The 26,514-nt window shown below is 54.7% G+C and overlaps 1 protein-coding gene across 1 annotated transcript in view; it reads left to right on the plus strand.

The window, feature by feature from the left end:
* Nucleotides 1-26,514, plus strand: part of RTN4R (reticulon 4 receptor) — a 92,324-nt gene that overhangs the window by 16,425 nt on the left and 49,385 nt on the right. The gene's annotated exons all lie outside the window — the stretch shown is intronic.

The raw sequence follows: 26,514 nt of genomic DNA on the forward strand, positions 1-26,514 counted from the left end.
CAGGGTGGATTTTGGGAACATTTCTAATCACTGAAAGGGTGGTCAGGCCCTGGCACAGCTGTCCAGGGCATGGTGGATCCCCATCACTGGAAAAGCTCAGGAAGCTGTGTGGGTGTGGGACATGGCTCAGTGCTGAACGTGCTGCTGCTGCCTCAAGGGTTGGAGTCAAGAATCTCAGGGGTTTTGTCCAACCCAGACAATTCTGTGATTCCCATGGGCTGTGCCAGCTCCAGCTCTGGGTTCTGTGATTCCCATGGATCCACATGGGAAAGCTGCTGCTCCCACAGGGCATGAGCACCTTCCAGAGCCTTGGATCTGCCAGATCATGGAATATCCTGAGCTGGAGAGGACCCACAGGGATCACGGGTAGCTCTGGAGGGAAGGGCCCGTCCTGGGGCTGAACCTCGGTGCTGTCAGCACCACCTGAGCCCAGCCATGGGGCTGAGGGGCTGGGAGATCTCCCCAGGCTCTGTCCTGGGGCTGGGAGCAGGGCAGGGATGATGGGTTTTCATTGCTGGGCAGCGCCAGAGCACCTGGCCGTGGGACACTGGGACAGGCTCCTGGGGACAAGAGGGACAGAGCAGGGACAGCCCAGGGTCAGGAGGCTCTGCAGGGTGTGGAGTTATTTACAGCCAGGGGAACGGCCCCAAAGGCACCTGGGGACTGGAGCATCACAGCAGGGGCTGATGGGGGAACATTCCCTGCCCAGCACTCAGAAGAGCAAGGCCTGGGATAGCCACAGGATTTTCTGGTGATAGCCATGGGATTTTCTGGTGACAGCCATGAGATTTTCTGGTGACAGCCATAGGATTTTCTGGTGATAGCCATGGGATTTTCTGGTGATAGCCGCAGGATTTTCTGGTGATAGCCGCAGGATTTTCCTGGGCCTATCCACAGGAAACAGGGAGAACCAGGCCAGCTTTTTGATGCCTGAGAGAAGAGCCTCATTCCAAAGATGAGAGCAAAATTTATCCCTTTTTTTGTGTGAACCATTTTAAGGAGCATCTTTAGGCTGTGTGGCAGGTGGGAATGGCCAAGGCCTGGTTTATTTATTCTTCACTCACAGGGTGGGCAGGCCCTGGCACAGGGTGCCCAGAGCAGCTGTGGCTGCCCCTGGATCCCTGGCAGTGCCCAAGGCCAAGCTGGATATTGGGACACTCTGGGACAGTGGGAGGTGTCCCTGCCTTGGCAGGGGTGGGAAGGGATGAGCTTTAAGATCCCTCCCAACCCAAACCAGGCTGGGATTCTGTGATTCTGAGCTCTGGGGCAGAGCTGCTGCTTCCCAAATCCCTTCAGGAGCAAAGGTGGGCTGCTGGTGCAGATGTGGAGCTGCCCCTGGCAAGGGAGGCAGCAGAGGGTTCAGAGGCACTGCCTGCTCTCCCAGCCGGGGATAAGCATGTCCTGGTGTAATTGCCTGGCTTATTTGGAAAAAAACCCTCTGTAGTTCCTAGAAATTCAATATTGAAAGCACTGAGTAGGACCCTCTGTGGATTAATTTTGAGGAGAGAAGAAGAATGAGGAATTTAATGCTCACTCTAATGAATGTCAATCTTCTCTCTTAATGAATAGGAATCACAGTTTGCTGCACATTGTTGGGAAATGAAAAGCATCCTAAGTTCCATTCACTTCCTTTTTTTTCCCCTTCCCCTTTCTTTCTTTTCTCCCCTCTTTGAGTGAGATAATGCTGTGCACAGCAGATGTGAACATTCATTTGTGAGCACCAAGGATTTTTATCTCTCCCTGTACAAGGCAAGGCTCTCCTTCAGCTGAGCTTTGTAAAATTTCCTGTACAATCCAAACACTGCTTCAGAGCTGGATCCTTCACAGCCAGCTGGGGTGGGGTTTTCCCCTTTTTCTTGGGAAATCATCCTGAGAATGCAGAACAGAGCTGGTGCTTGATGTGTTTGCTGCTCTCAGCCCTGGCTTTGCTGGTTGCAGTGGCAGAGCTGAGGCTCTGGTGCTGCTGTCACCCTGCAAGGGACACAAAAGGACACCCACACCCCATGGCGTCCCTTCCCTTGGCAGAGGGATGCCCAGGGGTGATGCCAGGGGTTGCTGCAGCAGCAGCTCTGGCTTTGGGAAGGTGCTGGGGCTGGCACAGGGCAGGGCAGGGGCTCCAGCCAGGACAGGGGAACTCGCAGCACTGCCCAGCCCTGGGCCCCAGCTCCTGCCTCTGGTGGGGATGGATGGATGGATGGATGGATGGATGGATGGATGGATGGATGGATGGATGGATGGATGGCCCAGGGCCTCTGCAGCAGCATCACAGCACCCCCATTGCAGCAGGGTTGGGGGTTCTGGGAGCAGCAGAGCCCTCTGAATGCCTGAAGCCCCCTGGTTCCTGTCCTGCTCCATGGCAGCTCCAGCCCTGGGGAGAGCCATGGGCCAAGGGAGCTCCTGGGACTGCTGAGGGGTCAGGGGATCTCCTGGAACTGCTGAGGGTTCAAGGCATCTCCTTGAAATGCTGAGCTCCTGGCTGAGAGCTCAGCCCAGCCAGCCCGGCCATCTGCCCTTCTCCATGACTCTGTTTGGATCAGGGGTCACCTCAGACCCTGGGGACAGTCTGGGGTCACCCCAGCACAGGCCCTGGCACTGGAGAAAGCAGCAGCAGCTGCTGGGGCTGCCAGGAGAAGGCTCCATGGCTTCTGGGGCTTTGGGTGTACATGGAGGCTTTGGAGTGTGTGTCAAGGTTTCAGGTGTACATGGGTGACTTGGGGTGTATGTCAAGGTTTGGGGTGTACATGGAGACTTTGGGGTGAATGTGGAGGTTTGGAGTGTACATGAGGGCTTTGGGTTGTATGTCAAGGTTTGGGTGCCCATGGGGGGTTTGGGGTGTATGTGGAGGTTTTGGGGTCTGTGTGAGGTTTGGGGTCTCTGTGGGGGCTCTGAGAGGTGTGAGTGGAGGTTTGGGGTGTGTGTGAGGGCTTTGGGATGTATGTTGTGTATGTGGAGGTTGGGGGTGTCTGTGGAGTTTTTGGGGTGGTTGTAGGGGTTTGGGGTACATCTGGGGCCTTTGGGGTTCATGTGGGATGTTTGGGGTGTGCGTGGAGGCTCTGGGGGGGTCTGTGGGGTGTGGAGCACACACTGAGGCCCCTCCTGCTGTCCCCAGCACCCAGGCTCAGACACGGAGGGGATGAGTGGCTGTGGGAGAGGGAAGGGAACTCTGAGGAGCAGTGGGGCTGAGCTGAGGCCTGGCCCCATCCATCCCTCAGGAGTGGAGCCCAGGCAGCCCCTGGGAGTGAAGTGAGCAGTGAGCAGAGCCTGCAGCACCCGAGGCAGGCTGGGATCAGTGTGAGAAACACCAATCACTTGTTTTTCAAAATATTAAAAGTTTAATGATAAAATGGTTATAAAAATAGCAATATAATTAGAGTAATGATAATTTGGACAATTTGGATTGGGACAATACAAGACAACAGAAACAAAGAGTTACGGACATCTGGGTACCTTTTCTGGGCAACATAAGCCCGAAAAAGACCCACATTAACAGAGGATTAACCCTTAAAAACAACAGCCTGTTGCATATTCATACATCTTATCCATGATGCATAAATTCCATTCAAACACAGGATTCTGTCTGGGCAGTGTCAGCTTCTTCCTCTGAATCCTGATGGCTCTTCATGGCTCAGCGAGGAAGAAGTTCGTTTCTCCTGATAATGGGGCAATAAATTCTCTTTCTCTGAAAGATTCAGGTGTCCTGTGGCTGCTATCTCACTATGAGTCCTTTCTTTAAAAAAGAGTATTTTACATAGCATAGTTTCTATTTTAACATTATGTTATAACCTAAAACTATATTTAACACACTACTTAAGAGAATTAACACAGCATCACTTTCTAACACAACACATATAATATTAATTTCAATATTTGTGAAATACAATCATAAAATACACATTTTTCACAACCAGGATGCAGATGAGCAGCAGGGCAGGGATGCCTGTGGCCGTGCTGTGGGATGTGGAGGGGAAGGGGCAGCCTGGCAGGCAGGGCTGCTCTGGCAGGGGCTTTCCCTGCTCTGTTCCCCTGTGCAGGTGGCTCCAGCTGAGCGGATGCTGGCTCACAGCCAGGGGAGTTTAGAGTTGCACTGTTTTAAAATATTTATTAATGTGAAGATGTCGTTAGCACTTAAGCCGAGGCAATACCGTAGAAGTCTTTTTGCTGGAGTGGAAGTTAGTGATGCTGAAAAGCCATTAAGCTGTAAATATAAACTATATTAAGTGCTCAGGAGCAACCTTAAATATCCCTCAGCTGGTGGCTGTGCCTGTGCAAGGCTGAGTGTCTGAGAGAGGATTATTCACAGAGATCTCTCTGCATAGGGCCTGCCTCTGCCCAGGGCCTGAGGGGATTTGCAGGTGAGATTTCCAGCTCAGGGATTGCTGTTCAGTGCCTGATATCCCCCAGAACCACAGGATGCCACGGGCAGGGACAAGAAGAGAGAGTGTTCAACCCTGCCTAGCCTGGCCTTGGGCACTGCCAGGGATCCAGGGGCAGCCACAGCTGCTCTGGGCACCCTGTGCCAGGGCCTGCCCACCCTGCCAGGGAACAATTCCCAATTCCCAATATCCCATCCAGCCCTGCCCTCTGGCACTGGGAGCCATTCCCTGTGTCCTGTCCCTCCATCCCAGGCCAGACAGACACACTGAGCCCAGAGGAGGAGGCGGTGGCTGAGACCCTGGGGTGGCTGCTGTCCCTGGACAAGGCTCCAGGAATAGCAACAGAATTAGGAATTTTTGCTGCTTGTAAATCATAAAGTCATTCAGCCCCTGCTGAGGCTCCTGCCTATCCCCTTGGGCTCCCTGCCCAGCCAGGATCAGCCCTGATCCCCTGTCCTGCCAGATCAGGAGCTGGGATTTTCTCAGAAAGGGCTGCCAGAGCTCAGGAGTTGGTGACTGCAGTGGCCCTGAGCCCTCTCTCCATCCCTGTGCTCACAGGGACAGAGCTGATGGGGGTGGGAAGTGCTGGGGTCTCTGGGGTCTGGCTCTGCCCCCCAGTGTGTGCTCAGCATCCCCCAGAGCTGGGCAGCCCCTGAGCCCTCCTGTGCCCAGGTCCTGCTGCTGTGCCAGCCCCGCTCTGCTGCCCAGCTGTGCCCAACCCTCCCAGTGTGGGTTCAGGGGAGCCCATGGATGCTCCCAGGGCTGGAGCCAGGCTGGGAGAGCTGGGGGTGCTCACCTGGAGAGGAGAAGGCTCCAGGGAGAGCTCAGAGCCCCTTGCAGGGCCTGAAGGGGCTCCAGGAGAGCTGCAGAGGGACTGGGGACAAGGGATGGAGGGACAGGACACAGGGAATGGCTCCCAGTGCCAGAGGGCAGGGATGGATGGGATATTGGGAATTGGGAATTGTTCCCTGGCAGGGTGGGCAGGCCCTGGCACAGGGTGCCCAGAGCAGCTGGGGCTGCCCCTGGATCCCTGGCAGTGCCCGAGGCCAGGCTGGACACTGGGGCTGGGACACCCTGGGACAGTGGGAGGTGTCCCTGCCATGGCAGGGGTGGCACTGGATGAGCTGTAAGGTCTCTTCCAACTATTCCATAATTAAGAATTAACAATTCCATGATTCTGTGATTCCATGGATTTTGTTAACCCCAGGAGCAGCCTGGCCATGCAGACCCTGCCTCCCTCTGCTGCTGGACCCTCCCTTTGTACTCCAGCCCAAGGCTGGCACTTGATTCAGTAAACTCCCTGCACCCAAGAGAGCTCACATTTCAATCTTTAAATCCAACCTGAATAAAGATTGCAGAAGTGAGGAGCCCCCACTCGGGCTGCTGAGAGCTCACAGTGATATGGATTTCTTAGGCAATTAAATTGCACATAATAGAGTAACTGGATTGTACAAATTTAAAGAGCACCTGGAATATGCAGGCATATTCTGAAATTTCTAATCTCATATTTCAGCTCTAGCCCATTAATCTGTCATATTTAAGGCCTTTATTTCTTTTCTGTTCACCCTGCTGCAGAGTTGGGATATTGCTGGGAAATGCAGCTCTCCCATGTCTGCCTGGATCTCCTGGGCCTGAGCACCTTTCCCTGCTCACATCCTGGGCTCCATCCTGGTTTTCTGAGTGGAGCAGGGCTGGGACAGTGCAGGAGCAGGGACAGCCCTTCCTGGGGACAGGAGCTGCAGCCCCACGTCCCTGTCCCCATGCCCAGCCTGCCAACCCTGACTCTTCCCTTCTCCCCCTCCAGCAGCCCCCAATGCTGTGTGGCCCTGCAGTGTGCAATCCCCTTCCCTCTGGGCCCTGCTGGCCCAGCTCAGCTCCCTGCTGGCCCTGAGCTGCTCTCCTGGCTAGTTGGGCACCAGGGGGGTCCCATGGAGAGGGAATTGTAAAGGGAAATAATCCCCCAGACAACTGTGGGGAGCTCAGAGCCCGTGCAGGATCCAGGAGCCTCAGCAGCCACAGCTGCTGCTTACACTGATTATTTGGGGTCTGAGATGCAGCCCAGCAGAGCTGGCAGTGGATGCCCCATGCATTTGTGGGGTCACAGAGGTATCTGGGGGATTTCTTCCCTTTAGAAATCCCAAGAGCAGCCCAGCTCTCCCCACAGACATCCCTCAGGGATTGCCCTGGGGTGCACCGCTGGGACAGTCCCTGGGGTGGGGCATTTTCTGGGGTCCCCTGTGGCAGGAAGGAATGAATCTGACTCCATGTTCTTAAAGGTATTATTATATTATATTATATTATATTATATTATATTATATTATATTATATTATATTATATTATATTATATTATATATCATATCATATAATATATCATATCATATCATATCATATCATATCATATCATATCATATCATATCATTATTATGCTATACTAAAACTATATTAAAGAATAGAGAAAGGACACATAGAGAAGGCTTAACAAGATACTAATGAAAACTTGTGACCCTCTCCAGCATCCTGACAGAGCCTGACCATGATTGGTCATTAAGTTAAAACAATTCACATGAAACCAATCAAACAATGACCAGGTGATAAACAATGTTGCAAACACATTCCAAAGCAGCAAAACACAGGAGAAGCAATCAGATAATTATTGTTTTCATTTTTGTCTGAGGCTTCTCAGCTTCCCAGGAGAAGAAATCCTGGCAAAGGGATTTTCAGAAATGATGACAGTAACACCTGGTGTGGCCCTGTGCTCACCTGCAGCCAGCGCTGGGGCTCTGCTCAGTGCAGGCTTTGTTCCAGCAGAGTGCAGGGCTCAGGGCAGGGCCGTGTCCCTGGAGGCTGCTCAGGGTGGCACAGACAGGAATTGCAGCTCTTGCTCACCCCAAAGCTCAGGCTGTGTGTGTGTGCCAGTGGGGCAGCCCCAGCCCCGTGGCACCTGTGGCACCTGTGGCACCTGTGGCACTGAGCTGTCTCTGGGCTGCCCTGGGGGTTGTTGTGGGGCAGCCCTGGCAGCCTCCACCCCCTGACCCTGCCCCAGCCCTTTCCACAGGGACTGTGCCTGCAGGAACACTGGGATGGGATCTGCCTTGGGGACTCCATCTGCTTGTAAATCATACAGTCATGAACTACTTTGGACTGGGATGGACACCAAATCCAACCAGTGCCAGCCCTGCCATAGCAGGGACACCTCCCACTCTCCCAGGCTGCTCCAGCCCCAATGTCCAGCCTGGCCTTGGGCACTGCCAGGGATCCAGGGGCAGCCACAGCTGCTCTGGGCACCCTGTGCCAGGGCCTGCCCACTCTCCCAGTATTTCCCCAATATCCCACTGTCAGGAAAATGAATCCACAAACACCAACCACAGGTTTTATGTTGAAAAAGGAGTCATTGGAGGCCTGTAACTTTATTTGAATAGAGGGAGAGGCAATGGGGCATCTCCATGGGTCTCTCACATTGCTCATGGGCACAGCCTCCTTTTTATCCCAGTTTCCCGGCTGCATTTCCCTCTCTTTCCCCACTGGTTGAGGTACCTGCAAGGTACAGACTTCCCAAATGGCCTGGTACAGATCCCCTTCTAATGGGCATCCCCCTCCTCCTTTTCCTCTGTTCTTTTTCTCTAAGTCGAGGGATTTAGCACAGCCTTGGGTGAGCAACAGTCTGTGTCAATTAGTGGAACTCCTCTGGAATTTATGGTTCCTCCCACTGCTTCCTTCACCTCTCATTATCTGATTTTATCTACCAGCAGGTGTTTTAAAGACACCTCATTCCTTTCACCATCCATCCCTGCCCTCTGGCACTGGGAGCCATTCCCTGTGTCCTGTCCCTCCATCCCTTGTCCCCAGTCCCTCTCCAGCTCTCCTGGAGCCCCTTCAGGCCCTGCAAGGGGCTCTGAGCTCTCCCTGGAGCCTTCTCCTCTCCAGGTGAGCACCCCCAGCTCTCCCAGCCTGGCTCCAGCCCTTGCAGCATCCCTGGTGCCTCCTCTGGGCTCTCCCCAGCAGCTCCAGGTCCCTCCTGTGCTGGGCCCAGGGCTGGGGCAGCTCTGCAGGTGGGGTCTCACCTGGGCAGGGAACAATCCCCCTGGGGGGGTTAAACAGGAGCCCCTGGAGCTCAGCTGCCCCCCAAACACATCCCAGGCTGCAGGAGAGCCCTGGCCCTGCCCTGCCAGCTCCTCCTGGGAAATCCATTGGGGTACCCTGAGTTCAGGCATCCCCAAAAGGGTCTTGGTCCTTTTTGCCTCTCTGGGGCAGGAGGTAGGTGGAGCTGGGAGCTTGGGCTGTCCCTGGGCTGGCTCTGGAAGCTCTGGGTGCCAAGGACAAGGGGGCAGTGGCTCAGGGGGCTGTGCCACACATCCCATCCTCCTGGGAGCCAAGGACAGGGGCTCAGGGGGCTGTGCCACTGTGAAAAATGCATGCATTTTATGATTGGCTTTTCTCAAATATTAAAATGAATATTAAATGAATGAATATAACAAATAATAAAATGAATATATGTTGTGTTAGAAAGTAATGCTGTATTAATTCTCTTAAGTACTGTGTTAAATTTAGTTTTAGGTTATAAAAAATGTTAAAATAGAAACTATGCTATGTAGGATACTTTTTTTAAAGAAAGGTACTGTTAGGATTCAGAGGAAGAAGCTGACACTGACCAGACAGAATCCTGTGTTTGAATGGAATTTATGCATCATGTATGAGGTGTATGAATATGCAACGGGCTGTTGCTTTTAAGGGTTAATCCTTTGTTAACGTGGGTCCTTTTTGAGTTTATGCTGCCCAGAAAAGGTACCTGGACTGTCCATAACTCTTTGTATTTATTGTGTCATATTGTCCTAATTCAATTTGTCTCAATTATTATTACTCTAATTGCATTGCTATTTTTGTAACCATTTTATTACTATTAAACTTTTAACATTTTTAAAACAAGAGATTGGCGTTTTTCACAGCTGCACATCCCACCCTCCTGGCAGCCAAGGACAGAGGGGCACTGGTTCACTGTGCCACACATCCCACCCTCCTGTGTCATCCTGGTTTTTTAATATTTTCTAAGTCTTCTGATGTTTACATTCTTGTAACGAACTTTTTCACACACTTTCTGTAAATAACTCATTGTTTTGCATTCCTTTATGGAGGAGGAGAAATTTGATGGTTTGTCCACTGTCATTGGAGAGGTGGCACTGTCACTCTCCAGTCCATTGTCCCTCTTGGAAATCTAAAAATCTAAAAAATAATCTATATTAATCTAAAAAATCTATCTAAAATAATCTATCTAAATCTAAAACATAAAAACGTTGGAGTCAGGAAATAAACTTTCCTTTTTTCCTTCACCTTGAGACCAGCAGTGTGCGCTTGTGCAGTTTCATGTCCTGCAGTGACACTCCAGGGGCACCCCAGACCCTCTGGGGCTCAGGATCTTTGCAGCCCTGTCTCACACAGCATCTGCAGCCTCAGCTGGAGCAGCAGAGCCCTGGGAGCTCCTCTGAAACCCAGCCCGAGGGAAAGAGGCAAAATCCTGACCTGCTTTTGCTTGCTGCGCGCAGCCCAGGCTGCTTTCAACTCCTGGCCTCGATTAGTGAAAGCTAAATTGTTTTCCTGTGGAATTGTTTGAGAGTAAAGAGAGGTCTGGGGTGTTAATTCGCTCTTTGTTTTCGCTCAGGGAACCACGGGGGGTTGGAGGCTCGGTGAGCGAGGCAGGCAGGTTTGTGTTGGTTTGTGTTGGTTTGTTTGCAAAACAAAGTTTAGGGATCGACTGTGCCGAGCAGAACGAGCCAGGATGGAAGGAAAGATGTGAGCGCTCTCTCAGGAGAGCTTTAAAAGCCTGCACATCTCGCAGGCGCTTTAGAAATTCAGAGCTGACCCTGCTTGCTTTGTTTAAAAAAAAAATTAAAATATAAATAAAATTCTGCCGCACAACCCCGCCCCCGTGGCTTTCTTTGTGAGGAACTTCTGACAGACTCGGAAATGCTCTGCCTGCTGAATAAATTATAAACCCCATCCTCGGGCACAGGCTGCACAGCCAACAGCAAATTAAATCCTCTTCATGGCAATATCGAATGGAGTTGTTTGCTTTGGTTTGAGGAGGGTGCATTCAGAGTATTTACCTTGTGCATTCCGAGTATTTCCCTTTGCTCAGCTGCTCGGGAGGGGATTCTCGGCCTGGGGAGGGCTGGCTGGGGCAGGGTCGGTGATGCTCTCAGAGAGGGCTCAGGAGCTTCGGAGCCGGGGGAGCCAGGGCTGGGCTGGCAGGGGCAGCCCTGGGTGATATAAACATGGGCAGGAGCCTTTTCTCCTTTTTAATGCCTTCATTAAAAATGATCAGCTCTGGGGGGAGAACCGACGGGTCCGTGCTTACGCCACCACTGCTCCCAGGAATGGCACAGAGGAGGAGGAAGATGCAGCTTTGTGCACTGGTCTGTGGGCAGAGCTGGGATTTCCATCCTCACGAGAGCATCAGGAGATTCCCTTCTTCTTCGTTCAACATTCAAGGTCCTCTGTCCAGCTGACATCTTTGAGGTTAGGGTGAGGGGTACAAAGGGTCTTAGTGGGTACTGGATTCTGTTCCTCACGTCTAGACGTCACTTTGATCTGTCAGTTCCGTGTTGGTTCATTGTTTTTAGGGGTTTTTGCTAGGTTTGCTGAGGGGTTTCTCCATTTGCATGCCAACTCTGATGTCCCCTCCTCTTCACTGTCAGGGTGCCATCCTCCAGGATGCAGCAGGTGCCACTCGACAAAAGGGGGAATTCTTAACCATCAACAACAGGTAGTTAATGAAAACGATCGGTTATTACAATAGCAAACAGTTAGAACACCACCCTGGCAGCAACTGGCCCAACCTGTGAACTCTGCAACCTTTTTTAAAAAACGAGGAACTGTTCTACTCATAACACTGGGCATCCCTTGGGGTGGGGCCGGGTGCTGCTGGGCCTCCTCGGGGCAGGGATCGGCTGTAGGGGCCAGAGATGTCACACAGAGCCCTGGTGTCACACCAGCCTTGGTGTCACACAGACCCCTGGTGTCACACAAACTCCTGGTGTCACACAAACCCCTGGTGTCACACAGACCCTGGTGTCACACCAGCCCTGGTGTCACACAGACCCTGGTGTCACACAGACCCTGGTGTCACACCAGCCCTGGTGTCACACAGACCCCTGGTGTCACAACAACGCTGGTGTCACCTCCCTTGATGGCCAGAGCTGTCACACAGACCCTGGTGTCACACAAACCCCTGGTGGCTGCTGCAGCCAGAAATGGCTCAGCAAAGATCTGGGAAGGTCTCTCCAGAGTGGTCCCCAGGGAGCCTCACTGGGGAGCCCAGCCCTGTCTCAGGGAGGGACAGGAGGTCCCTGGGGTGCCACACTCAGAAGGGGGTGCTGCTGTCTCTGCTGTCCCTGCTGTCCCTGCTGTCCCTGCTCTCCTTGTCCCTGAGCCCACTCAGCATCCCACACATCCCAAACCCACGTGGCAGGTGATGCTCCAGGGCTGCTGAGCACCTCTGAGCTGGGGGTAAGCTCCTTCTGGGCACCCAAAGAGGGGAGAAGTGGGTGCAGATCTGTTGTGATTCCCCACAGGTGACAGGAGAGGCAGAAGCCAGAGGTTTGCACATTAAATCATGCCAGGATTTACCAGCACTTGGTGCAGCAGAGCAGTCCCAGCTCCATCCCCTGCTGCTCCCTGCACCCAGGATGTGCCAGTGCAGCTGCTCTGGCCCCAGCCTGGTGCCAGGGGAGTTCACAGGGAGCACAAAAGAGAACAGAGCCCCCCTGGATGTGCTCCACGAGCAGGGGCTGTCAGAAATATTACAGATTGATCTGTATTTTATCTGGAAGGGAGGATGGCTCCTTAACATCATTAAGTGGTGACCTTTAAAGCTCATCTTGTGCTGCCAGCTGGGCAGGCAGGGGATGGAGCGGAGACGGATGGCGGCAGTGGGGAATCAAATACATTGTTTGCTGAGATCACTGCGGGTGTGTTTGCACTGGTGTGGGGGTCCCTGGGCCACTGCTCGCTGTCTCTTTCTTCTTTACAGCAGAATAAATCCAGTTTGGTGGCCAAGATGAATTTTCAGGGCCATATGTCATGTTTTACAAGGGGCTGACAGCTCAAATTGGGGCAGAATAATGGTGCCCAGCCTGGAGTCACCTCGATGGCTTTATTAGATTCCTCATCCCCCAGCAGATGAGCAGGCTGGCTTGGGGGCTGCTTTCTGCTGGGAACCTGATCCTGTTTAGTTCCAGCTTGAGTGTTGGTGTGTGGGAAATGCTGCCAGGCCAGGTGCCAGCTCCAGGGCCAGGCTGGGTGGCTCACACTGGGGTGCTCCAGGTGTGGGGCCTGTCCCCTGCACCTCTGGGACAGGGAGGGGACATCCCTCACAGCCTGGGACTGTGAAGGGCTCGGTCCTACAGGGGTCTGTGGGATTGCCTTGTACCCTGTGAGCTCCTGTGTGGGGTCTGGGGGATTGCTGGATCCCCTTCCCCAGGGACTGTGGTCACAGTTGTTATTCCTGCCATAGTCTGGAGCTGCATCCAGGAGGGTGAATCCCAGTTTGGGTTCATTTCCAGGAGGGTAAATTCCAGTTTGGGTCCATTTCCTCAAGGGTGAATCCCAGTTTCAGTCCATTTCCAGGAGAGTGAATCCCAGTTTGGGTCCATTTCCAGGAGGGTAAATCCCAGTTTGGTGCATTTCCAGGAGGGTGAATCCCAGTTTGGTGCATTTCCAGGAGGGTAAATCCCAGTTTGGGTTCATTTCCAGGAGAGTGAATCCCAGTTTGGGTCCATTTCCAGGAGGGTAAATCCCAGTTTGGTGCATTTCCAGGAGGGTGAATCCCAGTTTGGTGCATTTCCAGGAGGGTAAATCCCAGTTTGGGTTCATTTCCAGGAGAGTGAATCCCAGTTTGGGTCCATTTCCAGGAGGGTAAATCCCAGTTTGGTGCATTTCCAGGAGGGTAAATCCCAGTTTGGAGCTGGATCCAGGAGGGTAAATCCCAGTTTGGGTGCATTTCCATTGGTGTGGTTCTCATCCTTGGGGCTCCCAGCCCAGCCTGGGATGGTGTTTGGGATGAGGGGTGGAGGAGAGGATGGAGAGGACAGAGGGGGCCCAGGCAGCCTTGGGGCAGGAGGAGGAGGAAGAGGAGGAGGAGGAGGTGCTGCATCCTTTCCATGGCCCTTTCCTTGCCCTCTGAGAGGTCAGAGAGGACTCAGAGCTTGTTCTGTGCACTCAGTGAGAACAACCCAGGGGCACAGGGGCAGAGCAGCTGCATCCTGAGGGGTGACAGGCCCTGAGGAGACAGGAATAGCTCAGACACCAGCCCTGGTCCCCTCTGGGGACACAAACTGGGGGTTTCCCCAGCACTGAGCTGCTGGCACAGCTCCTCTGTCCCCTGTTTGTCCCTTGTCCCAGGGCCATGCTCCCAAGGGAGGTGACGACAGAGTTCCCATGTCTCCAGTGAGGATGTGCCTGACTTTGGGATGTCTTTGCAGACTCAGACAGCTCTTAAAGCAGAAGGTTACCCTAATTTATGGTGCCTGGATTTATGGGAGGTATATATCAGGCACAGGTAATAGCTTTGCTGTGCCCATCTCCTGGGGGGACATCCTGGAGCCTCTAGGAGCAGGGACAGCACTGGGAACACTCACTAGTGGCACTGCTTTAACCCCTTCAGCACTGGGAGCAGTCACCAGTGGCACTGCTGTAACTCCCTCAGCCCAGCAGCAGGGAAGGGGCAGTCCTGGCACTGCCCACACTGCCCAGAGTGCCCAGCCTGTGCAGTGGGACCCAAAGCCCTTTGCCTTCTGGCAGTGAATGGCAAACTTAAGAAGGGGAGATTTCCCAAAGCTCAACCCACCCAAGCCGTGCAGGACCTTCCTGCAGTGCCCTGTGCCCACCCCTCTGCATGGGAACAGGGGCAGTTTGTCCTTCCAGTCCCTCCCTGCTCATGCCCAGGGCTGCTGCTGCAGTTCCTGGGCTCTCTGTGCCTCCTGGCCCTGGCACCTGCCCCAAGTATCCCTTCAGGCAGTGCCACCTCCTGCTGCTCCTGCCCATGGAAATGCCCCCAGTGCCCCTTGGCTGGTGGAACAGGCAGAGCACTGCAGGGGCAGATTGGCTCCTCTGTCACTTCCCATTCCCAAAGCCCCGGGGAGCAGCCCTTGGGAGGGTGGGGATGGAGCTGTGGGGATATCTCTGTCCTGTCCCTGCCCCGAGTTGCTGTGCCCCATTGTTCCCACACTGAGGGATGGCCCAGGGGCTGCCCAGGCTGGGGATGGCCCTGGCAGGAGAGCTGAGCTGGGGGTGCTGGAGCCATCTGTGGAACAGGATCCTGCGGCAGCCAGCAGGTCAGGAGCCCAGCTGGAGCTCCTCTGGGAGCTGGGGATCCTAGCACTGCTAGAAACCTCAGCCGGAGCTGGTGGGAGCTGCTGGACTGAAATGGGGAATGGAAACCTCAGCAGGACCTGCTGGGAGCTGCTGGGCTGGAATGGGATCCCAGCACTGCTGGAAACCTCAGCAGGACCCAGTGGGAGCTGCTGGGCTGGAATGGGATCCCAGCACTGCTGGAAACCTCAGCAGGACCCAGTGGGAGCTGCTGGCTGAGGCTGGAGCAGCCCAGGGCTGGCAAAGGCTCTGCTGGGCTCAGTGCTGGGAGTGCTGGGACCAAGCTGGGCTGGAGCGGGCTGCATTCCCTGCAGGATAAATCCCTCCATGACTCATTCCCGGCGCTGCAGGCAGGGCCTGGAGCAGCTGAGGTGCAGAGGCACCGGGAGGTGTGGGGAGAGGGAAGGAAAGGTGAGAGCATGGGCGGGAGCAGGCGGGTCCCGGGCACCGGCTGCTGCACCCCCAGCCCACAAACCTTCCTCACATCCCAGACAGCAGAAATGGCTGGGGCATCTCTGCTTCCGAGCCTTTGCTCCCACTGATATCCTGAACAGCCTGAAATCAGCAGGAATTCCTTGGATTTCTCCTCAGACCCACCAGAGCAGGCTGAGCCCTTTCCCATCCCGCCCCCTCCTGCTGGAGCTGCACTTTCAGAGCTGCTTTGCTTTGGCTGTAGGAGGAGGGGGGATGAAAATCTGCTATTCCTGGGGTCCAGGCTCTCCTGTCCTTCCTCCTCCTCCTCCTTCCCTGCAGTCCCTGTGTGGAAATGGCTGTGCCCACTCAAGGAGTTGGCTGTGCTGCTTGAAGATGTTCTGCTTCTTTAACGGAGCCTCAGCAGTTACAAAAACTTGTCTTTAAAAATTCATGCTGTTCTGTATCATGTTAAATATTTATTCTAAAGGAACAATGCGTTCCCCCCTCCCCCCTTCTGCTATGATACCTATTTTGCATATGAGCTGATTAATTATTAAGCATCTACATTTTATTTTGACAAACAGAAGATGTGCTCCAGTCAGTTGGATGCTGTTGTGTTCTGCTGAGCTGTGAATTCACCTTCCCTCTCCAGGCACAGAGATCCTCCCTGCCTGTGTCCTGGGGCTCCCCCACACCAGGGACCTGGACCATGGAGGAAACTGCAGGATCGCCTTTCCCTGCCCACCCAGCAGAGAACCAGGCTGGCTCCTCAGCCCCAGGTGTGTTTTTACCTGCCCTGTCCCAGGCTGTGCCCAGATGAAGGTGATGAACCTTTCCTGATGGGAACATCCCCTGGGCTGGGGCAGGAGAAGGTTCAGCACACACCAGGGTGTGCCAGGGCAGCAGGGAGAGCCTGGTGCCAGCTCCCACCCCTGGGGACCAGGGAATGGAGGAGAATGGGATGTGCTGGGCCCGAGGCAGCTGGATCCCAGCTGTCCCAGCACAGAGCTGCTCCATGACAAACGTGGATGGTGGCACAAGGTCCAGGGGACATTTCCTGCAGGGGAGCTTGGAGCTCCTCTGAGGGAGCCAGGACCTAAATTCCCTGAGTGGTTGCCGGGGTGGAAGGGCAGAGCTGTGTCCTTGGAATAGAGAGCTGCCCTGGGGACACAAACGGGCCTGTCCTCCCTGAGCTCTGGGGACACAAACGGGCCTGTCCTCCCTGAGCCTGGGACACAAACGGGCCTGTCCTCCCTGAGCCCTGGGGACACAAACGGGCCTGTCCTCCCTGAGCCCTGGGGACACAAACGGGCCTGTCCTCCCTGAGCCTGGGACACAAACGGGCCTGTCCTCCCTGAGCCCTGGGGACACAAACAGGTCTGGGCACTGCCCTGCAGGTCCAGCTCTGGGGCTGGAGCCTCCTCCCAGCAATTCTGTGGGAGAGGGAAGCACACAGTCTGCAGCCCGGCTCACTGGAGCCCAGGTGTGTGTCCTCCCAGCAGGAATGGGCAGAGGTGGGATAGGTGGATCTTGGATTTTTGGTTGATAATTGCTGCTCTGAGATGTGCAGGATGTCTCTGTTTCGGCCCACACATCTGAAGAACGAGTCTGAGCTCTTCAGTTTTTGGTCTTGAGGTTGTTTATTAATTCTTATCTATAAAATTTTCTTTCTGCCCAGCCGAGATCTGCTCAGCAGGGCAGCCAAAGGCACTCTGACCACCCCCCCCCGAGGCGGTGTTGTCCTTTTATACTACAAACTACGTATAACATATTTACACTTAATTCCCAATAGCCATCACCTATGTTAGACAGTGCACTTCTACTCTAAACCAATCCCAAAGTGCCAGCATCACAGAAAATGGAGAACAAGAAGAAGAAGAAGAAGAAGAAGAAGAAAGGCTAGACACACCCAAGTTCCTCCTCTTGTCCCCATAACCCCCATACCAAAAATCCTAAAATCTACATTTTCACCCTGTGATCATTTTGTTATTGTACTATTCAAACTTCTGTGGCTTTCAGGTCCTCATACAAAGCTGGTAACTTGCTCCAGGGGTCATAATCAAATCCCCAGGTGTTCTGGGGTGTGTGCCAGGGTCTCCAAGCCCCTGGCAACTTTGGACACCCTGAGGGATGCACTGAGTTCTGACAGGTGCAGAAGAAGAGCTCTGGCATGCAGGGGCCTGTCCTGCTGCAGGGGCACCCCATGGCACCGCTGCTCTGACCCTGCAAACTGGGAACAAGGGATAGCAAAGAGCTGATCCCAGGGCAAACCCCACTCCAGGATTATCAGGGATTAATCCTGCTTAGAAAACAGGATTAGTGTTCAGGAGAGATGCTCAAAAACCAGCATTTGTATTCCTCGTGAGATTCTAGTATTAGCCCCTCTTCTCCCCGCCCCAGATTTCCCAAGGAAGAACAAAAATAACTCTGAAGTTTTCCCATGGAAATGTGATCTCAGCTGCTTTGCAAACACGGGAGCATCTCTCTCTCTCTGTGCTTCCCAAGCAGGCTTTGCACCAATAAAAACGCAGCCACGGGATCCATTTTGGACTTGATGATCAGGAAAGCAGGAAAATGAAGCAAATTGGGCTGAGGTGTTTGTTTGGGGAGCTGTGCCCGAAGAGATGTGATTCCCTCAGCCTGTGCCCTTCAAAGAGTCTGTCAAAAACCCCTCCTCGGGCTCCACCCTTGTGAAAAGAACGGGCAAGGTGGAGATGTCCAAAGCATTTGGAGCAGATTCTCAGGGAACCTTTGTCTCGGGATGAGTTTGGGAGCTCTGTCACAGGGAGCAGGGACTGCCCGGGGGCTGCGGGCAGGGGGATGGCTGGGCAGTGAATGCTCTCATTAACAGCTGGGCAATGAATCCTCTCATTAACAACTGGGCAATGAATCCTCTCATTAACAGCTTCATTAGCGAGCGGTGGGACTGCGGGGGGGGGGCAGGAGCTGAGAGGTGGCATGGGCCTGAAGAGTGGCACTGGGCTGAAAGCTGGCATGGGGCTGAAAGATGGCACAGACTTGAAAGGTGGCACGGGCTGGAGCCGAGAGGTGGCATAGACTTGGAAGGTGGCACAGGGCTGAAAGGTGGCACAGACCTGAGAGGTGGCACAGACCTGAAAGGTGGCACGGAGCTGAAAGGTAGCAAAGAACTGAAAGGTGGCACAGACTTGAAAGGTGGCACGGGGCTGAAGGGTGGCACAGGGCTGAGAGGTGGCACGGGGCTGAGAGGTGGCATGGGGCTGAGAGGTGTCACAGGGTTGAAAGGTGGCACAGATTGAAAGGTGGCACAGGGCTGAGAGGTGTCACAGGGCTGAGAGGTGGCACAGATTGATAGGTGTCACAGGGCTGAGAGGTGTCACAAGGCTGAGAGGTGTCACAGGGCTGAGAGGTGTCACACAGCTCCGCGGTTCTGGAGCCCTAGGAGAGGCTGCAAACCCAGGACAACAGGATCAGGATCGCACTCGGCTCAGTACCAATGGCCCGGGGCAAACTGGCCACGGGACTCGGTGCTCTGTGTGCTCCTGTGCAGGGCTGCTTTGATCCACAGCTGCACAGACTCCCCCGGGGTCACTCTGCCACTGCTGCACTGGAATTCCAGCAAACCCTTGGGAACCTGGGCATGCAGAAGGCACCAAGGCTGAGCAGGGCCCTTGTCCCGTCACTCCACAAGGAGCTGTGGGCAGGGCTGGGTTTGCGGCCTGCCCCACCCCTGCTTTTGGGAATGAGAGGGATGATGGATGTTGGGAGTCCAACCTTGAAAAGGCCGTTTTGGGGAGTGAGGCACTGGCTGGAATAGAAACAGAGCTGTGACATCCCCTAGAGGACCAGAGCAGGGAGCTGCAGGTGCTGGGCCCAGCCTGGGCCTGGTCGCCCCTGAGGGGCTCTGCTGGGCCAGGGATGGAGCAGGTTCAGCAGTGGAGTGTCCCAGGGGGGTGACAGGACAAGGGACAATGGATTTGAGCATCCAGGGGGCAGGGCTGGATGGGATATTGGGAATTGGGAATTGTTCTGTGGCAGGGTGGGCAGGCCCTGGCACAGGGTGCCCAGAGCAGATGTGGCTGCCCCTGGATCCCTGGCAGTGCCCAAGGCCAGGCTGGACACTGGGGCTGGGAGCAGCCTGGGAGAGTGGGAGGTGTCCCTGCCATGGCTGGGGTGGGATGGGTGGGCTTTGAGGTCCCTTCCACCCAAACCATTCTGGGATTTGGTGCCATGGGGGAATGGGAAGGTCCTTCCAAAGGCAGGCCTGGCCTCCCCTCTCCTGCCTGGGCATTGCAGGCCCTGTCAGAGGGCAGGGCTGCCTGGTGCCCACTGACCAGGCAGGAGCAGGGCCAGCAGTGGGGCTCAGCAGGCACAGCTGAGGGGCAGGAATGCAGGAATGCAGGAATGCAGGCAGGGTTTGGACAATGCCCTAGAAGGCTCATGGAGCAGCTGCTGCTTCCCCCTGCCTTTGTGGCTGGGGCTGATCTCCCAGCTGGAACCTGGGCTTGCTTTGCTACCTCTGCTGGATTAAAGAGTCTGAGTGTCCACTGGTTTCCTCCCCTGGAAGTGCTCAAGGGCTGTTTTCAGGTCACCTTTTAGCTTTTCTTCAATGCACACTCAGATCAGGTGTCTTTACTTCACACTGTTTTCCTGGCTCTTGACCTCATTTTAGGCTCTTCACAACTGGTCTGAATCTTGTGCCTTTCTCTGAACTGCCTTGGGACAGATTTCCACTGGAGCAATGTTCTAACCCTGCCTTCCTCTGGTGCATGGTGGGCCAGTTCCCTTCTGTACCTGCAGGTGGGATTAGTGGTGGAGCTCAGTCCCAGCTCTGTGCCTTGAGCTGGCATTGCCTGCAAGCTGTATTTCCTATGAGCAGTTGCTGGTTTTGGACAAACCATGGCAGACTTGTGGATGGGTGGGGCAGGAAGAGCTGGATCTGCTATTTGGGCATGGAAAATGAAGCTTTATTTTGCTTTATTCTCCTCTTTGGGAACTGAATCTTGGCTCAAGGCTTATCCAGGAACATCCAGTGCAGGATGGCTGAGATTCATGCCCACCCCTGCCCCAGGAGTGACTGCCAGTGTCCCTGAGCCCAAAGCCATGAGCTGCATCCCAGCTGTTTGTGGCAGCTGGAAGGAGCTGCATCCTGAGGCTTCCCAGGGGAAGGGAGGGAAATGTCATTGCCCTGGAGGAGCCAGAGGTGCTGGTTCAGCTGGAGAGAGAAGACATTCCAGGGGCTTTGCCCACTCCAGACATTCCAGAGCCTTTGCCCACCCCAGAGAGCTGGGGACCATGGCCAAAGCAGGAACTGCTTGTGCAGCCCAGGCTGGTGGGATGGTGATCCCTGGGAACAGGAGCCAGCCCCTCTTCTCTGGCCCAGGACCCTTTCCTGAGGCTGCCAGCACTGCCTGGGGCACACCTGAGACATTGGGGGGCTTTCCTTGGGGCTTCCAGGATAGCCAGGATAGCCCTGAATGCCAGAATACCTGAGCTGAGCTGGGCTGGGCTGGGCTGGGCTGGGCTGGGCTGGGCTGGGCTGGGCTGGGCTGGGCTGAGCTGGGCTGGGCTGGGCTGGGCTGAGCTGGGCTGAGCTGGGCTGAGCTGGGCTGGGCTGGGCTGGGCTGAGCTGGGCTGAGCTGGGCTGGGCTGAGCTGGGCTGGGCTGGGCTGGGCTGGGCTGGGCTGGGCTGGGCTGAGCTGGGCTGGGCTGGGCTGGGCTGGGCTGAGCTGGGCTGGGCTGGGCTGGGCTGGGCTGGGCTGGGCTGAGCTGGGCTGAGCTGGGCTGAGCTGGGCTGGGCTGGGCTGGGCTGGGCTGGGCTGGGCTGGGTTGGGCTGGGCTGGAGGTCCTGGCTGCAGGGAGGGTGCAGAGCTGTGCTGGTGTCTGAAAGGACACAAAGACCTGGCAGCAGGGCAGGACAGTCTGATTTTAGTCAGAATGGTCTCAAATCCTCCAAATCCTCCATCCCAGGAGGGACAGTACCCCCTAACCTGTGCTCCAGCCCAGGGTGCCTGGGCCTTGTCCTGCTGTGCTGAGCTGTTGGGATCTGTGTCCTTGGTCGCTCTGAGCTTCGCTTCCCCTGTTCCCTGTTCCTCTCCATGGATGCTCTGTCCCCAGCAGCGAGGAGAATTCCCTTGGCTGCAGGGAGCTCCACATCTGATGGTGGAGATGGTCACACCACATCTCCTGATGGTAGAGATGGTCACACCATGTCTCCCTCAGCCAGGGGCCTGTCCTGCCCCAGGGGACACGGACAGGCAGGGACACTCAGGTGTGCACAAAGCTCCAAGCAGGCACTGCTTGCTTCCGTCCTTTCCCATGTCTGGCCATGTTTCCCACAGGAATCCCGTCCCCCATGGGTCCTGTGACATCCATTTCAGGTTTCCCATGGCTTTGGGGCCAGGGAAGCTCTCCTGGATGCAGTGTAGGGAGGGTGATGGCTCCATCCTCCCCCAAGGCCTGCTCCAGGCCTTCTCCTGGGGAAGCCCCCTCTGGAAATAGCAGGCTGAGTGTTTCCAGCTTCCAGAGTGCTTCAGCAAAGAATCACATCAAGGGCTCTTAATGCTCGACCTTTCCCATCTCCCTGCAGCTCCTGAGTGCCAGGCTCAGGCTGGGAAGTGCCTGGGGACACTTCTGCCCCCACCCAGCCTGTGCTTGGCAGAGAGCAAAGCTGCAGCTGGACCCAGGGACTGCCCTGCCACCCCCAGCTGCTGCTGCTGGGGACACCTGGGCCACCCTCTGCAGCGCTGCGGGAAGGGGCTGGACCTGCACACACGGCTCTGCCAGGGCACTGCCCTGGAGAGAGAGACTGCTGGGTTGTACTGGCTCAGACTGGGTTGTGCAGGGCCATACTGTGTTATACTGGGTTGTACTGGGTTGTGCTGGGCCATACACGATCATACTGGGTCATACTGGGTTGTGCTGGGTCATACTGGGTTATACTGGGTTGTGCTGGGTCATACTGGATTATACTGGGTTGTGTAGGGTCATACTGGGTTATATGGGGTTATACTGGGTTGTACTGGGTTGTGCAGGGTTCTGCTGGGTCATACTTGGTTGTATTGGGTTGTGCTGGGTCATACAGGATTATACTGGGTCATACTGGCTTGTGCTAAGTCGTGCTGGGTTGTGCAGGGTCATAGTGGGTTCTACTGGGTTCTACTGGTTCATACTGGATTATACTGGGTTGTGCTGGGTCATACTGGGTCTTACTGGGTCATACTGGGTTGTATTGGGTCATAGTGGATTATACTGGGTTGTGCAGGGTCATACTGGGTCATATTGGTTTGTGCAGGGTCATACTGGGTCATACTGGGTTATACTGGGTTGTGCGGGGTCATACTGGGTCATACTGGGTTATACTGGATTGTGCAGGGTCATACTGGGTCATACTGGGTTATACTGGATTGTGCAGGGTCATACTGGGTCATACTGGGTTATACTGGGTTGTGCAGGGTCATACTGGGTCATACTGGGTTATACTGGTTGTCCTGGGCCATACTGGGTTATATGGGGTTATACAGGGTTGTACTGGGTTATGCAGGGTTCTGCTGGGTCATACTGGGTTTCCCTTGGTCATACTGGGTTGTGCTGCTGGTTTGGGTCTCTAGGTTTGCTGGTTTGGGTTTCCAGGTTTCCCTGGATGAAGTCAGGGAGCCCAGTGATCCCATTGGCACTGGGAGCTGGAGGAGGCTCCTGGGATCCCTGCAGGGAACTCCACAACTCCTGACAGGAGAGGGGTCGGGCTGTGCTCCAGGGAACAGGGACAGGAGCAGAGGGAACGGCCTCAGGCTGGGCCAGGGCAGGGGCAGGGTGGACATCAGGAGGAATTTATCCATGGAAAGGGGGGTCAGGCCTTGGCAGAGGCTGCCCAGGGAGGTTTGGAGTGCCCATCCCTGGAGGTGTCACCTGGACATGGCACTCTGCTCTGGGCACAAGGTGGGATCAGCACAGATTTAACTCGGTGAGCCTGGAGCTCTTTTCCAGCCTGAATGGTTCCATGATCCTGTGATTCTGGTTCCACCCTGCAGGAGCAGCTCCCAGCAGAGGCAGGGGCTGTGGGACAGCAGCCCCAGCTCAGGTTCCACCCTGGAGCTGCAGGGCTTTGGAGTGGCTCAGGCACTGAGACAGGAGTGCAGGAGCTCCTGTCGCCAGGCAGGGCTTGCTGCCAGCAGCTGGAGCTGAAATCACTGTTTGAGGAGCAGGAGGGACCTGCTGGGACAAGGTGGGGTCTGGGGCAGCTGGAGCAGAGGACAGAGCTGGCATTTCCCTCCTGCCCAGCTGTGAGAGAGAGTTCAGTCCAGGGAGCTCTGCTGTGTCTGCTTTGGGGAGCTCAGAGGGACAGCTCTGTCCTAGGGCTGTGCAGGAATGGGACAGGCTGCTGTGGCTGCATTCCCTGCTCACCCTGGCACACCCAGGGGCTGGGACAGTGCCCAGGCCATGGCTCCATCCCTGCAGGACTGGGCATGGGCATGGGATTGGGAATGGGAAAGGGAATGGGGATGGGAAAGGGAATGGGCATGGGAATGGGAATTGGGATGGGAATGAGGATGGGAATGGAAATTGGGATGGGAATGGGCATAGCAATGGGAATGGGCATGGCAATGGCCACGGGAATGGGCACAGTAATCGGCATGGGAATGGGATGGGCATGGGCATGGGAAGGGTTGGAGCTGCTGGTCTTAGAGGGCTTTTCCAAGCAGACTCCCTGAGTGCGTGCCCAGAGGAGGAACATCTCCCCAAAGGCACACACCTTGCCCTGGCCGCTGCTCCTGGCCCTGCTGGGGGATCTGGTGATCCAAACCAGCTGCAAAATTCAGCTTTGCACAGAATTCCCTGGGTGGGTGGAGTGGCAGTGGCTGAGCTGTGGCCCAGGGCTGTTGTGTGCAGAGAAACCAGGGTAAGCACAAAGCAACTGGGGAAAAAAATTAAAAATAAATACATGTTTAAAAAGTTTTTAAAATTTAAATGAGTTTTATTTCTTTTCATGTTGAAGGCTGCATTTTCTTTCCCTCATTTTCTTCTCCTCTTAGAGGCTGGTACTGCTGAAGTGGTTGTTTTGTGCTTGTTCCTTTAATTAGTTTCTTAGCAGCTTCCCAGCTTTCCTATGGAGACTTGTGCTTCTTCTGAAGTTGATTTCTTAAGGTTAGGCTTAAAAAAGCTTATCCATACGGAAAGACATGAAGTGAAAAGGAAAGCCAGGCTGTGGGAATGATGCAGACAGGTTTGCTGGCTTCAGTGTCCAGTTCTGATGCACTGGGAGAGATCCAGGAGCTGGGATTTGACCTTACAGGTCACAAAGATTGATCATCATCAATCATCAATCACCACAGAAATGGGCAGAGGACTGAAGCACTTTTCCTATTAGGAAGGGCTGAGATTGGAATTACTCAGCCTGGAGAGGAGAAGGCTCCAGGCAGAGCTCAGAGCCCCTTGCAGGGCCTGAAGGGGCTCCAGGAGAGCTGGAGAGGGACTGGGGACAAGGGATGGAGGGACAGGACACAGGGAATGGCTCCCAGTGCCAGAGGGCAGGGATGGATGGGATATTGGGAATTGGGAATTGTTCCCTGTGAGGGTGGGCAGGCCCTGGCACAGGGTGCCCAGAGCAGCTGGGGCTGCCCCTGGATCCCTGGCAGTGCCCAAGGCCAGGCTGGGCACTGGGGCTGGGAGCACCCTGGGACAGTGGGAGGTGTCCCTGCCATGGCAGGGGTGGCACTGGATGAGCTTTAATGTTCCTTCCCACCCAACCCATTCCATGATTTTATATCCAATCAGAGTTTCCAGGTTGAACTCTTTGGGACATGGGCATGTCAAGCATTGAAATTCTTCAGCAAAGCCCTCCCTGTTCCCTTTGGCTGGAGCACAGGGCTGATTTTATCCTGCTCCCTTTGGAAATGTCAGCCCCTGTGCTCAGGAATTTTACAGCCACCTTGTGCCTTGCAAGCCAAGATCACTTTTTAATGCTAACAAGGAATCAATTTGTTTTGAATGTGCAAAGATTTTATGCCACTAAGAGAGAAGGGTTTTTAATATGGATATAACAAGCCTTATGCTATGTCCATGGTTTGAATAATCCATGGATTTCTCATTGTCCTGCCTCAGAAAAGATGCTGGAGTAAAGGAAAAGCTGCTCAGAAGGGCAGCCAGGGTGCTCAGAGGGCTGGGGTGGGCACAGACCCACAAAGAGGTTTTACACCTTTTTGTGTCCAGGGCAGGGCAAGGGGCGCTGAGGAACTGGTCACAGCTGTGACCCTGGTGGTACTCGGGGAACAGGTGAGGCTGGAGCCTCCCCACACATCCATCAGTGCGCAGGGCTTTGCCCCAGGATGCTGTGGGAGCCAAAGGACAGAGTGAGCTTGGAGAGAGGAAAGGCAAAGTGGCTCTCTGGGATCCACTGTGGCCATGGAGCAGGTGGTGCTTGTGGATAATCCCAAATGTGGAGTCTCCAAAGCTCTGCCTGTTCCCTGTGCCTGTGCCTCACCTGCTCAGCCCCATGTGGAGCCTCTGCTGTGCCAGGGCAGGATGAAAGCCCCATGATCTTTGTAGTGCTTCAATATTCCAGTGCTTGTACAAAAAAGGAGTTTTAAAAGGGTTCACAGAGCAGCCCAGACCCAGATTCCAAGCTGCTTGGGCACTGCAGAAACAGGGATTTAACTTTCAGAAGCTGCAGATTTCATCCTGGCTCACGTCTGTCTTTTTTTTTTTTTTTTCTTCTTCTTCTTTTTTTTTTAATGGTTTTCTAAAATTACCAAAAAGCACCCACAGATGGTGGAGTTCTGATTGGTTTATTGTGTGTGAGTGTGAAAATCCACAGCATGCTGGTGCTCCCTGCTTGGTCTCCAGAGACACACAGGCTCTGCAGCTGATTGGTGAAATGAATATCACAGAATTGTGGGATGGTTTGGGTGGGAAGGGACCTTAAAGCCCACCCAGTGCCACCCCTGCCATGGCAGGGACACCTCCCACTGTCCCAGGCTGCTCCCAGCCCCAGTGTCCAGCCTGGCCTTGGGCACTGCCAGGGATCCAGGGGCAGCCACAACTGCTCTGGGCACCCTGTGCCAGTCATGGCTCACACGAGCAGCACAAATCTCCTAAATCATTGCAGGTGTTCTGAAACAGCCAGAACTCATTTAAATGGGAGCTCCAAATAACTTCATTGGCTTAGCCAGCTCTCCGTGCTCTGCTCTCTCAGCTGGAAGCTTTGCTGGGAGTGGGATGAGAACAAGAGCTCCCCTTCCCCAAACTTGCTCTGAGCCAGGGCCTGGCTGTCACCCACCAAGGACATTTCTGTGCTTAGGATACCTGATGGCACCAATCCACAAATGCAGGGTGGTGCTGTATTGTGGGGTGCTCCGTGGCAGGAAGGAATGATGGATCTGACTCCAT

The sequence above is a fragment of the Ammospiza caudacuta genome, chromosome 18, assembly GCF_027887145.1.
Source record: "Ammospiza caudacuta isolate bAmmCau1 chromosome 18, bAmmCau1.pri, whole genome shotgun sequence".
In the NCBI taxonomy this organism is placed as follows: Eukaryota; Metazoa; Chordata; class Aves; order Passeriformes; family Passerellidae; genus Ammospiza; species Ammospiza caudacuta.